This window comes from Pinus tabuliformis, chromosome 5_2 (genome assembly GCF_031772625.1).
Source record: "Pinus tabuliformis cultivar Carrire ecotype Pingquan chromosome 5_2, CPIR1, whole genome shotgun sequence".
In the NCBI taxonomy this organism is placed as follows: Eukaryota; Viridiplantae; Streptophyta; class Pinopsida; order Pinales; family Pinaceae; genus Pinus; species Pinus tabuliformis.
In genome coordinates, this window is record NC_142306.1 from 85,927,514 (window position 1) to 85,945,294 (window position 17,781).

Genomic DNA, 17,781 nt, shown 5'->3' on the forward strand with positions numbered 1-17,781 from the left:
TCATGGAAGGAACAATACTTAGGATCAGCGCATTGATCAAGTTGGAACATAGGCTTCTGCACAGATTTGGAACCGAACCAGTTGTTGCTTGATGAGCCAGCTGATGAACTGATTGCTTGTCTCTGTCTGGGTGGATGACTGTTCGCGAGTGTTTCCATCTTCCGTTGCTTGAGTTCAGACATTTCGGTGGTCAAGTTCTTGACAAGGCCAGTGAGGGTCTCAATGTCAGTTGCTTCCTTGTCTTTGCCTTTTCTCGCCATTGCTTTGGGCTTTCTGCTTGCATCCTTGGAGTCTTTCATTGATTCGTCATCCTTGATGACTCCAATGGAATGCACATCGTTTGCAACAACAATAGCCTCTTCGCAGATTTCTAATAGTGTTGGCATCACATCTCTCTTAACAAACTATGTAATTGTGGTTGGAAGTGCAGATGTGTAATAGTAGATAGTGATGGACTCATGAGGTTTGGTGTCTATTGCAAACTTATTCAAGATACGCGTAAACCTCTTATTGAAATAATTTACTTTCTCTTTTCCCTCCATCTTGAGGCTTCCCAATTCTTTGAGTAGCATGGTTGGAGTCTTGTCATCAGAAGAATTTTCAAGGAACATATGTTTGAAAGAACCCCAGTTCTATATAGAGTTGGGCGAAAGGCTATGATACTAAGCGTCTACCCGACTATCCAAGGTACATGGAAACAATCTACATGCTACATTGTCATAACGTACATCAAGGGTCTGGAGTTGTATGTAGAAGTTTTCTAAGTGGTCTTCTGCCTCACCATGCTATCAGGGTTAAACTTGATGTTCATTCTCTCCGCTCGCTTCAGAATCTTATGTAGAACATCCAAGAGAGCCAATGGTCCCTGAGTCATCCATTCAATATTTGGGTTAGCCATCTCTTCTTCTTCCTCCTCTCCTTTAGAAACTGATGGTTCTGGATCTGAGTTTATCGATTCGTCTATGCCTCCACTTCCTCCACTACCTTCCCCTCTGCCTCTTATACCGAAGTTTGATCCTAAGACCACAAGAGTGCGTTGTTTGTCTTCAAAGAATATTGGAGGTTCCTCTGCATATTCAATAGCTTCTTCCAACCCTTCAATAGTAGCAAGGACTACTTCTTCCACTGATGATACAACTACTCCTATTAGAGTGGCCTTTGGCATCTTAGATGTGCGTGGAAGGTACTGTATGCCTGGGATTAGTCCAACGGATTTCATGAACTGGCAAGTGATGTGAGGGATAGAGCGAAGGTGTTGATATGAAATTTTGTGTTCAATTCTGGGAGGTGAGGAGTAACCAGTTGCAGAGTCGTGAAAGAGGGGTTGCGAGTTACTACTTTGACCAGATTGTTGATGAGTGAGTGTGAGGGGAATTTCAACCATGTACAACTAGCTTCCATCCTTCTAGCACCATAAATGTTGATGGTGCTAGACCCACCAACATTCACGGGATCACCCCTGTATGAAGTCCCAACTAGACCTCACACCGTTTGGTGTGGGAGTCCCATTCGGTATGATGGCTCGGTTTCCATTGTCTTAAGGATTTGCCTCAACTCTTTCTTGTCAGCACAGGAGAGTGGTTCACTTTGTCTTCGAGAAGTGAGGTTCGCGTGCTTGGTGAGCGTAAGTGTACTTGTGTCAATGTTTCTTTCACTATGAGTGGAAAAGGTGAAGGTGAGTTCTAGGTTGAAAGGGATCATTCCCAACTCAGCAAGGAACACACAACACAAAGGACATACACAAAATCCAGCAATGCAGTCCACTCGAATGCGACAATCACAACATACAAGGTAAGATAACATGTACAACACTCATGGATTAGTTCAAGACCAGTGCAATGGTTGTAACAACAAGGTTCATGTGAAAGGTCTGTCTAATGTCCGACAAAATAGTCGACATGGACAGGACAACATTAACAACATGTAAAACACATTTCCATTAATATATTACGCATTACAACAAGTGAATCAATTCAGATGTAGAACACATGGTTAAAGCAACATTCATTACAAGTCTTAAAGATCAGTCTTACAACAAATGAAATACATGTGTGAAAATGTGTTGGCCTGATGACAAGCTTCTGAATTAGCGAAATTTCCAAGACTCATTGCTACACCATACATCGCTAACCCCGTAAGTGGGGCATTGGAGCCACTACGTCTTGCTCCTCAAAGAAAATATTACTGAATCTCTTGGCTATGTGGGAGGAGCTAAGGTCCAAAGTCCCTTCATGTAATAATGAGGGTGGTATTTATAGCCAAGGATGAAACTGACCCCTATGGTTGTTCGACTACCCTCATGACCATTCGAATTCAATGAATTTTTGACTTACATGACTCTGTGTTCAACAAGTCGATCTCTTGGCTTCCACATTACATCACATTGATTGATAACAAGCCCATAGTGGAGATGTGGGCAACATGACTCATGACTTGACTCGACATGACTTGACATGACAATGATGGTACATTCGAGCTACCACTAGAGTGCATGTCAAGCTAGAGTATTGTTGAGGGATGGATGTCTTCATAGTGTATCATAGCTTCACCTCCACATGGTGAAATGTGTAGAGTCTTCAATGGTCCTTGGTTCACTTGATGAAGCTTTAGCATGTTGTTCCTTTCTTTGATGCTGAGAGGCTTAACAAGCTCACTTGTTCGCGAAGGTGCATGTTCGTCACGTTCATCCACTTCGCATGCTTTATTCATTCATCCATTGGTGAACCTGTCCATCTACATGTGCTCCCTGAGTTCATCTCGTTCATCACCTTGACATGTTTGTTGGTGTACCTATACATGCAGTCACTCATGACAAGATGACATCAAATCCAAAACCTCATAATCTACCATGACACATGATCATTCGAATGCAAGTGACTGAGAGAGGTAGCAAGGTTGTGATGCAAGATGATGGTTCTGGGAAATTTTTGATGAAAACTGCACAAGATTCACTGAGAGATTGATATAGGTGATCTGAGTCGACAGTGACTCACTGCAAGGTCTAGCTCAGTTGAGAGGCAAAATTGTGCAAATTTTGGGAGGAACAATCTGGGCTACTGGAAGGCAAGGAAGGCATGCTCTACGTGTTTTCTGGAACGAATAGTCAGCAGGAGCTAGACAGCCAGATTTACGCAATTTTGTAGATGAAGGGGCCGAGCTACACGATGAGTCAGTAGGCAAGGATTGCACAGTTTTTCTAGGGAACTTCTCAGGAGACTAGAAGCGAAATTTTCGCAGTTCCCAAAGGGAACTTCTAGTTGGCTACTGGGGTCATTGGCAGCTAGACCTATGCAATTCTCGGAGGGAACTGCTAGTTGGCTACTACGGTCACTAGTAGCCAGATCTGCACAATTCCCAGAGGGAACTGCTAGTTGGTTTCCTAGTCACTAGCAGTAGAAACTGCGCAATTCCCAGAGGGAACAAGCAGTATTTTGCTTGGAGTTGTTGGTTGGGAAGATTTCATTAAGGCCAAGAGGACGGCTTGTTGATCATCTCTGCACAATTTCAAAGCTAAGGTGACTAATGGGAAGCGAGATGCCTAGTCATGATCACTACGCAATTTCTGATATGAATAGTTGGCTGATTGTCCGGGTGGGCATCATGAGTGCTCAATGAATTTATTGCGGGTAGCATAGCTTGAGAGAAATAGCTTGGTGCTTCTCTATTGTTCTAGTTGACATTCAATCGATTCAAAAGTAGGGTGATGGTTCGGTCGTCAGTGAGGAGCCTGGTCGTGAGAACTCCAGCACAAATGACTAAGTGTGTGAACAATTGAAAGATGAATAGGTGATCATACAGACACACACTCGCATGACTTGACGACGAAAAGACCAAACCATCCAGATACACATGTTCAACATGACTAACCGATGGTGAAAGCAACAAGCATGACTCTCGTGATTGAGAGTTCATGATCGAGACGATGCTTGTGTGACAGTGAATGTAACTCTATCTTTGAGTGCGACAAATTCTTTCATGGTGAACACATTAAACATATACAAAGAAAAGGCATTGAGCATACCCAGAAAATAGTCACAAGCATGACTTAGACATCAACATGTAGAGACTAGAGTGCAATAAACAAGCAAGGTGAATGTAAAGACACACACAAGCTCACGGAGTGAACCCGAGTGTGTGCAGTCATCAAGTGAAACTCTCTAAGGGAGGGTTCGAAATTGGTGCAGGCCAAAATTTTGGAGGGTGGTTGTAGCCGTTACAACACCATCCTGTACATAACACTTCATAAACAACATGTGCACACGCTATATATAAAGAACACCACATGTGCACAACATTACAGATGAAACATGTACAACATATACAACATATGCACAACAATAGTACCACACATCCAAAACCAAACTGTCTCTAACAAGAAACCTTGTTTCCAGTGTATTATCCATGCTTGTCCCAACATGACGCAGACGACACTACTTTCATTTTGCTGACACATCCCTCGGTATAACCTGCCCATAACATAGACATAATATAATCACATAATATCAACTCATAACCACATGATACCGACCTCATAGATTTTTCAAGACTACTCTACCACTTGATTCCTCATAAACCAAGAACCTCTTCATGTCATTTACCTGTGTAAGTGATCAGGAGCTCAGGACCAAGTGTCATAAAATGCTCAAGAATGAAAGTGCTTAGAACTGGTTCAAACCTAAACGACTGGATAAAGCTCGTCCTCCTGATTCTGACGCCATGAACGGTTCGAAAAATGGTCTCCGTATGAGGAAGTTGTGCCAAAAATAAAATTGGTCCAATTACACTGGACTTTCAAAAAAAATAAAATGAATATTCTTGAAAATATTCCTGTAATATTCCATTTTGATAGGCCAATAAGAGTCTGCCACGTGGCTCGGGTGACATCAACCTTACGTTGGTGCATTTTTAAAATTTTGGGCGAAGGGTGGAATTGAACACATGGCCTGCGCGCTTCCACTATAGCGCTTTACCATTACGCCAAAGGGCTTTCAGGGCTAATGTTGGTGGCATAAATATTATTTGAGTGTTTTAAAATGGATGGGCGGGGCCCGAAGGGGGTCAGCCCCCCCACGTAACATGACTGTCGCCCCGTAACGAAGGGCTTAAGTCCCAACCGCCAGCGGATAACAAACAAACAGTCACCGTTTTATGTCATGGATACGTGGTCACATTGCAAAGAAAGCGGGGTAACTATGAGTTTAAACTTCCCGTCCACTAACCACCAACACGCAATTCAATGCAACTGCCCGTTAAATGTTCCGTTCACATGCGCTATAATATCATGCAGTTAAGGCGTGGTTTAGCTGGTGGAAAATTTTGAGGAGCGCCAAATTTGGTCAGTCCCACCATATTTGGCAGGCCTAACTCGCCCTAACTAAAGTTAAACTTGAGTTTTTTTAGGGGGAAACTGGGAGTTGGGAGTAAATGGCCATAACTTTGGCTTGGAAAGTCCCTTTTGGACGAATTTTTATTTTATTTTGGGTCTCTTCGACCTTCTGAAGCCATTGGCACAGGTTTCACAGCCATCTGAGGTCGTTTGTAGGGGTTTTTGCTTCATGGAAGTTCTAGGAGCCACTAGAGCCATATCAGTTTGGGAGCTACATTGGGATGTGTGCAGCCATTGAATGTGGAACAAAGGTCATTCCTGAAATATTTCAGTGTTCTAAATCCATTTCTACAACTTGTTTCTCCTGTTGAGGCATTCTTCTCACTGTTTAGCTTCATGGAAGCTTTCAGGGCCACTAGGGCCATTTCAGTGATTGAGCTGGGCTAGGCTAGGTTCATCTGTTTGAGGTGAAACAAAAGCCTATTTATGTTGTAAGGAACCTTATGAATCCAATGAAGGTTTTTTCAGAAGCATTTGGAGACTTCTAAAGGCCGAGATGCTGAAGAGAAGTTTCAGGCAGCCGAGAGCCATCCATGGGAGAAGGCCTAGATTGGGGATGCAGTGCTCATTTTGAGAAAATGAACCATCATTTGTTTATTCCAGATATGTGCTGGAGACAGTAGCAGAGGTTTCAGAGACATTTGAAGCATTCTGAAGGAGTTCGTGCCATTAAGAAGCTCAAGGAAGCTTAGTGCACCTACTGAAGGAATCAAGCCCAAGGGAGCCTAGATCTGCCTGCACAAAGTGGACATCCATGATAGGGATGTATATGGTTTTTTCTAAATCCATAGGTTCAGTTTGTAACCTTTTGGAGTTGAGTGTGGAACTTGTAAGAGAATTCAAGCCATAATCCAAAAGAGCCAAGTCTAGTTGACTAGAGCTCACAGGAGACATAGCCCACGATATTGGGGTGAACTCCTTATTAAATTTGCTATTATGTGTGATGTTTACTTTCTGCCTTATATGTCTGATATATATGTTTAATATCAGCTGAAACAAATCAAGTTAAAACACATAAACAGAAGAAAAGACATACACCTCTTCAAGCTAAGATTCTGCATAATGTCAAGTTCAACCAAGGTCTTGTTTTTAATTGAATCTGAGTGTTTACTTTTTATTTCTTTAGGCAGAGTCTGTAGAGGGCCAGGTAGCTTCTGGATCTCATCCTCTCTTTAGAGGTGACATATCCAGTAAATGCCCCTACAGTCAATCTCTGTATTAGAAATAAGAAGTGCATATATTTGCAGATTTAAACTTGGAGTATTTGTGCACTCATTTACATAAATGAAAATGAATACCTTGCACCTTTAAACAAGTACATTCCATTTTCAGATTAGTAAGCAATAATTCCCTCACAAGAATGATTCCTGACGACCTTGTCAGACAACAACATACATGCATGCATGCATAAATAAATAAATACATACATACATACATACATACATACATACATACATACATACATACATACATACATACATACATACATACATATATATATATATTTATATATATATATATATATATATATATAAGCATTAAACAATCATGATCCTTTAATACAAAGACATATATGATATACATACATACATACATACACACATGTATATATATATATAGACATCAACATAATCATGATCACAACATAATTACCAAATAGCATAAGGTGAAGGTCAAGAGAACTCCCTTTATCTATGCACACCATGCACAATATTGAGAACAATCATTCCCAACATAACGAAGGCATATGACACCTCAGGTCCATTTACTTCACCTTTCCTGTTACCTTCCTCATGACTCTACTTCCACCATCCATTATCCCAATGGACCAAACTAATTGAACTGGTTGAAATATTCCTTCCTTTAATTGTCCTTTACTCATGCATTGAGCTTCATCTCAATCTTTCATTACCTATTGGGTTCCACAAAACTCCTCAAGAGTTCCATCAACTTTCTTATTTCCCAACCAATTCCCGAGACTCAAAACATAAGAAATAAATAAGAAGAAAACCATGAAAATCAATAACAATATGATACTGCAAACAAAGTAGCTTGGCCATGCACAATATGCTAAAAAACCACAATCAAACACAAAGAATCAGAAAAATATGAAAAACACAAGACTAACAACAAGCACCATCACTCAATCCCCATGGTTCCCAGTGCTTCCAAGGGAAATCTCAACCTGAGCCTTCTTCGATATTTCATGGCAACGTCTTTTCCATGCAATCCCTTGCATCATAGTCCCATCAACACATAAATGTCAGCCCATAAATAAACATAACAATACACTGATTACCTTACCTTTTTGTGCCAAGCACGTTTCTTGCAACTGAACACATCCATGCCATCTTGTAAAGGACTCCAATTCCCTTGATAGATCCACCTGTAACTAGAGACTAGCTAATATACCTATCAAATACATGTTCATGAATCAAGCACATATCCACATAATGTCAAACAAGATTACGGTTAAGAAGACTTCATGTATGTAAAGAATCGATTCATTTGGAATTAGGGTTTCCAAACATAGCCAGAGGAATTCTTTCCCAATTCCTTTCTTTTACCTTTTTACCTTGTTACAATTGAGGCTTACTATGTACTATCAGATCACCCAACTGTTAGTTATATAAACACATCAATTGTTACCTTGTCACGCTAATACCAAGCATGTTTCCCTACAATTACTCACACATGTCAATATCCCTTTTCAAAGATCAAGACATCATGTATATTTATTGGAAATCAACCTTTACCAAGCCTAACAACCATGTCATACTCAACAATCAACTCACATTCATCATTCATAATACATAATGCTACAAATATCACCTCTCAACACACATGTATTATTACAACCATATTAAACCAAAATCATATTGGCAAGAAATCTTATAGACACATACTCATATAATTCAAGTATTCATACATTCAGACAACAGATAGATGACATAATGGACACTAAATACTCAAACAACAAATAAACGACATAATCGAACATTCAAGCACAATGTAGACACCATAAGAAAGCTCATACCTTAGTGTATCTCAGGGGAGTACATCTTGTCTACAAAATCAATCCATATTAGCATGATATAATTTCACGACATATCAAATCAAACATAAATAAGGTCATGATATCCATAATAGTCACTAGCTAACATGTTCACATCCTAAGCGCATAAACAATTATCATTCATACATAATAATCACATCTGCACAGTTAGTCTAGATTATTATGACATAATATCACATCTTATTAACTCATACCTTAATGTCATAACCATTTTCATAGACCAATCCAACTTAGTATGATACATATAACATCAATATATTAATGTAATAATCCTAATCGTCAAGTTACTAGCATATAACAAGAACAAATTATACATGATTCTCATCAACAACATATAACCTAATCATCGAGATAACTATCATATAACAACAACAAGTTAACTTATAACATATTCATTAACAACATATAAATAATCATCAATTTATCTAACATAAAACAACAATATCAATGCATATAACCACAGGTTACTATCATTCATGACTATCTGACGCATGTGTATATGACTACACTAATCAACTAGCTTCTATCATGTATGTAACCATAACATCCATAGAATGAACGACATAAACATAACCATAATGCATATAACAATCCTTAACCTACATACCTGCATGCCCAACATATGACGACATGATCTTGCCTTGCGGTCCAATGTTGTAACTTCACTTTGATGATCTACATCTCCTGCTCTATCTCAGCCAACACATTAGCATCATAACAAAACAACTACATCGTGATGACATAACTACATCCAATGACCTCACAATGCATATCTAACCTATTATGCATGCATAACCATAACCATAAATACGCATGCACAATAACCTATAGACATTGACATGCATAACAAATGCATATAAAACCATACACTCATGACAACACATCCCACAACAACACTATCAACCTTCACATGGTGAAATCACTACAACTATGATAAACACCATGAAAATGCAACAAGCACATGGACTACCAGCATAAGGAAAACATATTCAACTGACATGAACACATGACAAAAACACCGTCCATCCAGTATAATGGGTGCCATGCTCTCATACCACTCTATAGTATCAGATATGACCCAAGGAGAGTGCAACCCGCTCTGATACCACTCTGTAACACCCTCTTCCCACATCTACATAAGTAACCGGTAAACCAGAGTAAACATGTGACGAGAAGTTACTATGATATGATTTGACCTCCTAAGTCACATTAAGGAAGTGGAACCAACAAAAACACACCATATGGACCTTCCACAAGAATAAAAAGACTCTCAGGAACCATCGCCACCTCTCAATTAAGAAAGCCTTGAGGCCCACTAAGTTTTTTGACAAATTAACCCCTGCACTCTCCCATCATATGGGCATGCCAACATCTAGAGGGATCTGGATGCTCCCACAACATGGCATGCTAACATCGATGGACTATTTTCCTTAGTGTTGTGCTAGCGTCGCCCAGATTTGAGCCACTTTTTCAGGTCCAGACCCCAAGTCACTGCCCCTAATTTAATGACACCTTCAGAACAAAGGGATAATAAGGGAATGAAGATACAAATGCAATTACTTAAACAAGCCCTTGACTAGACCCCTACTAGCCATGAGAGGCATTTCATCAAACATATCAGAAATATGTAACCTACATGTGTAAACAACAGATCTAAGTATAGGGGTCTAATACTCATCTAAGAATTCTTAAGAATAATTGATGCCTCAACAAATTAACTGCAGTTTCATGAATTAGGTGAAAGATACATTGTTCGTTCATTTACAAGTGAAAACATGATGAGATCCATACATAGTCGATGTCATAATACATTCTCATAACTAACATAATAACAACAAAAATACCAAGGATACATTAGCCATAAAATCCACATATAAACTAGTATAATACTCATGAAATAACAAGGAGAAATAACCTCATATTAAATATGCACAATCCAACCTAGTATGGGACTACCATGTTCCACCCGACCGTAGAAATGGCTGAGCCAAATATCTCTTCAGCTAATCACCCTCGGGCCATATTCCAAGCATGAATGTGGGATATCATAAAACACATCAATCAAAACCATTCAAGGCTCACAAAGGCCAAACCACCTCAACTCATCAAACAATGATACCACCTCACAGTCGAACATCACAAAACCATCGTCAGATTGGTCTCTACCAAAGCCTTCTGGGGATCCAAAGCATTTGTACCGACCCAGATTCTAGGACTAGTAACTCAACCCATGGCTTCTGGCGGGCTCCAAAGCATTTATCCAACTAAGGCTCTACGACTAGTAACTCAACCCATAACCTTTCTAGGCTTCCAGAGAGTTTTTCCAACCAAGGCTTCCACGACTAGTAACTCAACCCACCAAGGGCTTCGAGAGCCTTTGTCCAACAAAAGCTTCCAGGACTAGTAACTCAACCCAAGATTTTATAAGGATTCCAGAGCATTTTTTCAACCAAGGGTCTAGGACTAATAACTCAACCCAAGCCATTACAGGGCTTCCAAATCATTTTTCTAGCCAAGGTTGTTATAGACATTTTTGTACCTTGCAGCTCCAAGCATGAAATGTCCATAAACCAAGGGCTCCTAAGTCCCTAAAAGAGTTTTTCTAACCCCTAAAGGAACAAGGTCAACAAATTACAGCTTCTCCCAGAAGTTCTCCACCAGAAACTGCTCAGAATAAGTCAAAACAGGATCATTTCAGCTGCTCCACTGGCTAGCTGCGTTGCATAGCACCTAAACACACTAGCTAGGTGCGTTGCAATGCACCTAAATGCACTGTCAGGGTGCGTTGAGCAGGAAATGACAAATGGCAGTGTCATTCCGCGAGGTGGAGAGACAATGGAAGCTTCCAGAATCTTCTCCTATGACACTTGCCTCACTGAATTCGACCAAGGATGAGTAAGAGGCTTTCAGTCTCCAAGTGGAAGCAAGAACTGACAGCGAGAAGACACTAATCAAATCACAGGCTGACTCATCCTCCTTGCATACATCTATATATGGATCCCTCATCCCAGAGATCCAGAGGCTGGAATTTTGCACATTGTAAGGAATTGCTGTTGGTTTTGAGATAGAGATCAGAGTATTGGGTGATTTATGCTTTGTTGGAGGTGAAGAGGGGCTTATTTGCTGGGAGGTTGATGCTGGGTCAGGAATCATTGGTTGTAACTCCTCCTGGATCTTCTTGTTATATCAATAAAACTATTTGAGTTTTTCCTCCATTCTTGTGTATCATTGATGCTTGTTACATTTGTATGGTTAGCTTAAATCTGATCCTAAGCTATTTATGAATATAGATCCATGTCTTTGTATAGTTTTCTTCTTCTGTGATCTTACAAGTATTTTGTGAAGCTGGGCAAGTAAGGGAGCAGGTAGCTGGAAGCTGTCAAAGAAGAGAGGGATTGGATCAAAGGACTAGCGCAAGACACAGGTCGGTTCTTTCTATCCCCCTCTATCTTTAATTCATAAAGGAAATACAAAAGTAGTTTTCTCTATTTGTTTCTAAGACAGCTGTCACACCTTAGTGGGATAGAGCAGTTCTGAATAGACACTTTTCCCGGTAACAAAATGGCGACTCCACTGGGGACGATTGTCTAATTAGTTTGTTTGTGTATCTTTTGTTGTTTGTTTCATAAACTTATAAGTAGCATTCGAACTGCATTTGCCATAACAAATGCAAAGTAGACATTTGTTGCTTCAATCCATTCACTGGATCTGTTTATGATTTGAATAGCTGATTCACAAATGATCTGATTGCCCTTTGTGATAGCTCTTAGACCCTCCATAGATCTACCCCTGATTGTGCATTACTGATTTCTTTTACTCGGCCAAAAACCAAAGACTAAACTGCAAACCGTGACCCAGAACCCGGACAGATTCTCGTTTCTGGCCCAGCGCAGGTACTGTTAAGAGTTCCTGCATTTCAGCGCACTTCCCGAAAGGGCAACCTGCGCTGCAATCTAGTTTCTCTGTGTTGCAGATGCGCTGATCAGACTAGCCCTGTGCAACTGAGGTTTGTGTGTTTCATTCTTTCCAGTTTTGTCTCTTATTTTTGCAGCCTGTGATCAGTATATGCCTATTTAAAAACCCCTCTTCCTTGCTGTTATTCCACCTCCTTTGTACAAAAGAACTGTAGATGTTTTTGTGTGTTTGTTGCGTCGTTTACAGTTTTCCATTGCAAAAGTAGAATAGTCGTATTGTCGTCCTTTGATTTAGATCTGTCGCAAGTGTCGATTTCGATCATAGGAGAAAGTTTGATTACTGTTGATGGTCGATTATACTTTTACTATTGCCTTTGGTCTGAATTTGTGAGTTTTCTAGTGTCAAAAACGAGTGTTCATTTCAAAATCTTAAAGTGTCGTAATCATCTTTATCTTTTGATTTCGAAAAGAAGCTTGTTTGTGTTTGTCGCTTGAAAGCAAATTCAGATTTTTACATCAACTTTCTTTTAGCATCAATACTAAGAAAGTCGAAAACAAATACATGCACATGTGCATTTGCATATTGACAGTATGTTTGGCTTGATTTAGGAAAGTGCATTTACAGTGTGCTCTTTGCTCTTTGTGAAAAGATTGTGTCTTTCTTTTCCCCTAGTAGCTAGGATTTTCATTGCTGAAAAGAGATAAAAGTTTGTTTATCATCTTTATATTGCATTTTAGGAATTACATCTACATCTCGTGGTGAACCCAAAAGGAAAACTTCATAAGAAAGATCAACTTAAAATAAATTCAATGAATCTAACAACGCTTTGGAACTTAACGCACAACATTTAGAGGTCTAGGCTAGAGACGTATTCCGGCGTCGTAAAGTCTGGTAACTGTTGTTCTCACTGATGGTTGGGTGATTCCTCCACTTTGAGACGATAAGTTCCAGTACGGAGTTGTGCTCCCACGTACTGTCGAGTATATTTTGGGAGACCCCTATAGGCTTAAATCCTTTATCCATAGGAAGCCGTGTCTGCCGCCCTATCGATCGCAATGCACCGAACACAGCATTCGGGAAGATTGACTGCCGTACCGTAAAAAGTATTCTGCAGTTTTGCGATTGGTTTGGTACTCCCTCTACCTAGATCTCCAGAGCAGTCCCTTTCCTTCCTTTTCAGACTCCTTAACGGAAAAGGTCGATCTGAGCACTTTTCACTTCAGGCTCATTAAAAATCGAAGGAGACTAGAGTCATCTTTTGTTTTTTCTCGACTCTTAAAAACTGAGAAAACAAGTTGTGTCAAAGCGTCTAAAAATTTATTTTAAACGGAATATTCATTACCCTTTCCTACGTTGATCTTGGGTTTTGAAAATGGAGTCTACCAACCAAGGAATTTCCCTTGGAGGAAATCCTGGTCCCTTCTCCTCTTGGGGAGATGTTGGTGCGCCCCATATGGCCACATTGTCGCTTCCAGGACTGACAATTGGTTTGCCTGTATGGCTCTTCTCAACCTCTCTCGTTCAGAACACCACTATTCCTGAACAATCGAATCAGCAATTAGACGAGTCCAGAGTTGCCCACCAGCCTTCTACTTCCGCTAATTATTCCTCTCCTCCTTCCTCTTCGCTTGATGGGGCTGGTAAAGACAAAAGTCAAGTTCCTAAGGAGAAGAAGGAAAAGAAGAAGAAAGAGAGGGAGAAGAAGGAGCCAAAGGCGAATGGTGGAAAACGAGTGTCATCTAACTAAAATCCACACACTGCACCGACCAGGCCTAAATCACCATGTGTCATTTGCAAAGGAGACCACTTTCACAAAGATTTTCCTTGCATCCTTCGGATATTAAGGGACTGGTCTCCTAGATTGCACAACCCGGTGTCGTCAACCTCTGATGATCATGTTGAAAGCACACCGTCGACTAGTGGAAGTGAAGCCCCAAGACAAAAAGGAAAATGTAGATTTCCTTGTAAACTGTGCGAAGGCGACCATGCCGTCCACCGTTGTCCCTTCTTAGACGAAGCTAAAAGAGTTTTGGATGATCGTCCGGTTTCACCGTTACGACTTCCTCCTGGATATAAAAAGCTCTTGCCAAGTTCATCACTAGTTGAAAATCCAGCTGGCCCGCTCAGGTGGTCAGCTGAGGCACCTATCATTGAAGATAAACCATCTGGATCCATACCAAATGAAAGTCAAAAGGTCGAGGTGGCAGTTGACCCGGTCTTGCCTCCAGAGGTTTCATCTTCAGATGATATAATCACTGAAGAGAACAAGGATGACACCGTCCAAATTCTTTTCATAAGCACAGACTCCAACGAACATGGGGGCAATTCACCCGTTCCTTTACTGCAGGAAGGAAGTTCGTCAGAGTCGTACCCGGCCGTCTATTCGGTCCCACCTCCAAGCAACCTAGTTGTCTCCTTCGACTGGAATCAACTAGGCAGACCCCGTTTACCGGCAAGCATACCATTCCGAATTATCGTTCAAATATATAAAATGGTCATGGCTGGTACCATCATAGATGAGGGGGCTTCTATGAGTATCCTTTCCTCAACTGCTTGGAAAGCGCTTGGTTCGCCATCGCTTTTGCCTGAAATGAGAAATCTGACAGGCTTTGATAAAGGAACCAGTCGACCTTTATGGATCCTTCCCGATGTGCCCATAACATTGAGAGGGAAAACCGTTCACCTGAATGTAATGGTAGTTCAAGGACCCCTAGATTACAATCTACTCCTTGGACGAGACTATATTTATTGCATGGGAGCAATTGTCTCCTCACTCTTTAGAGTAATGTGTTTTCCGCACGAAGGAAGAGTGGTCAAGCTCGTGGACTAGCTTTCATTTCCCGGATCGCGCATAGCAAATAGTCATATACCATCCCTAAATGGTCTTTTCACGCAAGAAATGTCTCAATTTCCAGTCCGTCCTCCCGATGAGCGCGAGTAATTCAGAGGGATATGACTGAAACCCAGGGGGCATGCATCCTGGTCTGCTTCAGCAGGAAAACTTCGGGTATAGGGTAGGTTTCCGTGGGAGAATATGCCTAGTCTGTACCCCCATCCGTGAGTGGAAGAGGGGGTTATTCTAGTACAGGATTCTCTTGTCAAAGTTATGTGAATTGGCGAGCGCCGCCACTCACCTTTGTTTATCTAGGTAGATATCGCCGAAGAAGTGTTTTGTTTGCGCCGCGAATAGAACAATCTTTGGGTAACCTGTAAGAGGTAGGCCTCTCTCGTCAAAACAAATGTTTTGGCGGAGAGAAGTAGAGGTAACTTTGAAACTCTGTTTTATACCTAGGGGCATGCAAACCTTTTGGAATGCAAGGGAAGAGTGACTATTTATTTTTTAAAATTTTTAGGACCTCTAACCCTTTAAACTCGTAGGATTGGTCGTCTCCTAACTTGCATAAAGAAAGGATGTGGGGCAAAACTCTAAAAGTTGTCGTTTTTATATGAGACATTCTTATCATACGACTGGATTAATCGAGCAGTGTTACCGCAATGTTCAAGCTCGTTAAAAAATAAACCCGCACCGAGCAAATGTTTCCACCCGCGTTTAAGCTCGTTAAAAAATGAACTATTCCTCGGTAAATAACCACTGTCAATGTAGTACTTCAGCCATTAAAGCCTTGGTCGTGTCTGCACCGTCACCTCCACTTTTTCATTGGCCGATCATTCACCTCCATTTGATTGTTTACCCATTTTGAGGAACAGCTGCGAAGAGTGATTTCACTAGCCATCCTTGTGACACTGCCGTGATTGGAAAATTCCAAGCCTTACCTGGAATCAGCTGCTACCCGTTTTATCACTCGTTCCTCAAAAGACGAGTCTCCTTTAAGCTCTTTTCAACTGACTCGTAAAATATGAAAAGATCGCCGAGCCATTGGCCTCTCCAGCTCGTTAAAGGGACAGGAAGTGCTATCCCTTATCTAGATTTTAATCTTTTTGGACCTGAGGGATTATTGCACAAAAAGATCGAGCGCTTGTTTTGTTCAACTCGTTAAAACTATCGAAAATTCATCCCTTCTGTATTGTTTTATACTTTTTTCGGACTTAAGGGATTAGATGACAAAAAAGGAATTTTGGAGTTACCTTTACGTACCTTTTCAGAATCTCTAAAAATGAAAAGGACAGAGTTATCTTTGTCATTAAACTCGTTAAAAAGATTAATAGCGACAAACTTGTCTTTAGAGGAGAACGAGTTTCACTATCGCTAGGCTCGTTAAAACATAGCGATGGGTTTGCCCAAAGGGAAAATTATAGAACAAGAATATGTTATCCTCCTCAAGCTTGACAAAAATAAATAGGTACTGGTCAGAAATGACTGGGGAAAAATTGGGAAGAAAACTCAAAGAATATTTATTGGTAGCAAGTCGCTCTTGAACATGACACTTCCACTCCATGTCCGAGTTGGGTTGGGTTGTTTCATTCACCGGTCACATCACCATGGTCATGCCATACCATCCACATTTGGGGTTAATGCTACCAATCCATCACATAAGTGTCGCCGACATGTTCAAGAGAAGTCATCCAGAGAAGTCACCTATGTCCCACCCACTACCATACATTATACTCCATACTTTCATGACCGCCACCCTGAACCGTATATCATCAGATCGTTTTCACCTCCATCAAAATCATTTTCTCCGTTCCGTGTCATTGATGTGGGATTCATTAAGGCCCTCCTTTGACGGATCACTTCTTGTCAACATCAGCTCATTATCCAAGAAGTTGGTCTAGGAACACCCCATTTAGTACTTTGAAGCTTGCATGCCTTAATGGGAAGTTTCTCACTTCCGGCGACAGGTGTACATCAATGGCCTTCGACCGAAAGATTTTGCATGGTGTTCGACGCCAAGTCCTTTATTCACACCACGTGAATTGTACTGTAGTACCTTGAGGGTCATTATCATTATCGGTGATTCCTCTCACGCTTGTTAACAGTTTACATCATTGACTGGTAATCAAGCGGTGTCTTTCCATGTTCGACTTCAAAACATTTCTCACATGGATCGACTTGTACTTCGAGTGAAGATCGGACGAGATTGAAGACCCCAGATCTAGTTTCATCCATCCGGGCTGCGATATATATTCAGGAAAATAAAGACATTAAATGTACAGCATTGCAACACAGATAATCATCCTACCAAAAGGATGATGGCTCTATCAGAATCATCAGTCTACACTCAGACGATTGTCTTTCCTATGTACATGAAAATGAATTTATAAAGCTGAGCATGGGAATGTCTGCCTCAGCTAGATCATGAAAAACAGTGTGAAGATAATGTATTGTATTGTATCTTATTACAGGTCTCCTCCCAGCATTGAAAGAACTTCGGATCCTCATAATAAAGCATTTCACCTGATGAACGGCCTCATACTTTAGGGGGCAACTGTTATAGACATTTTT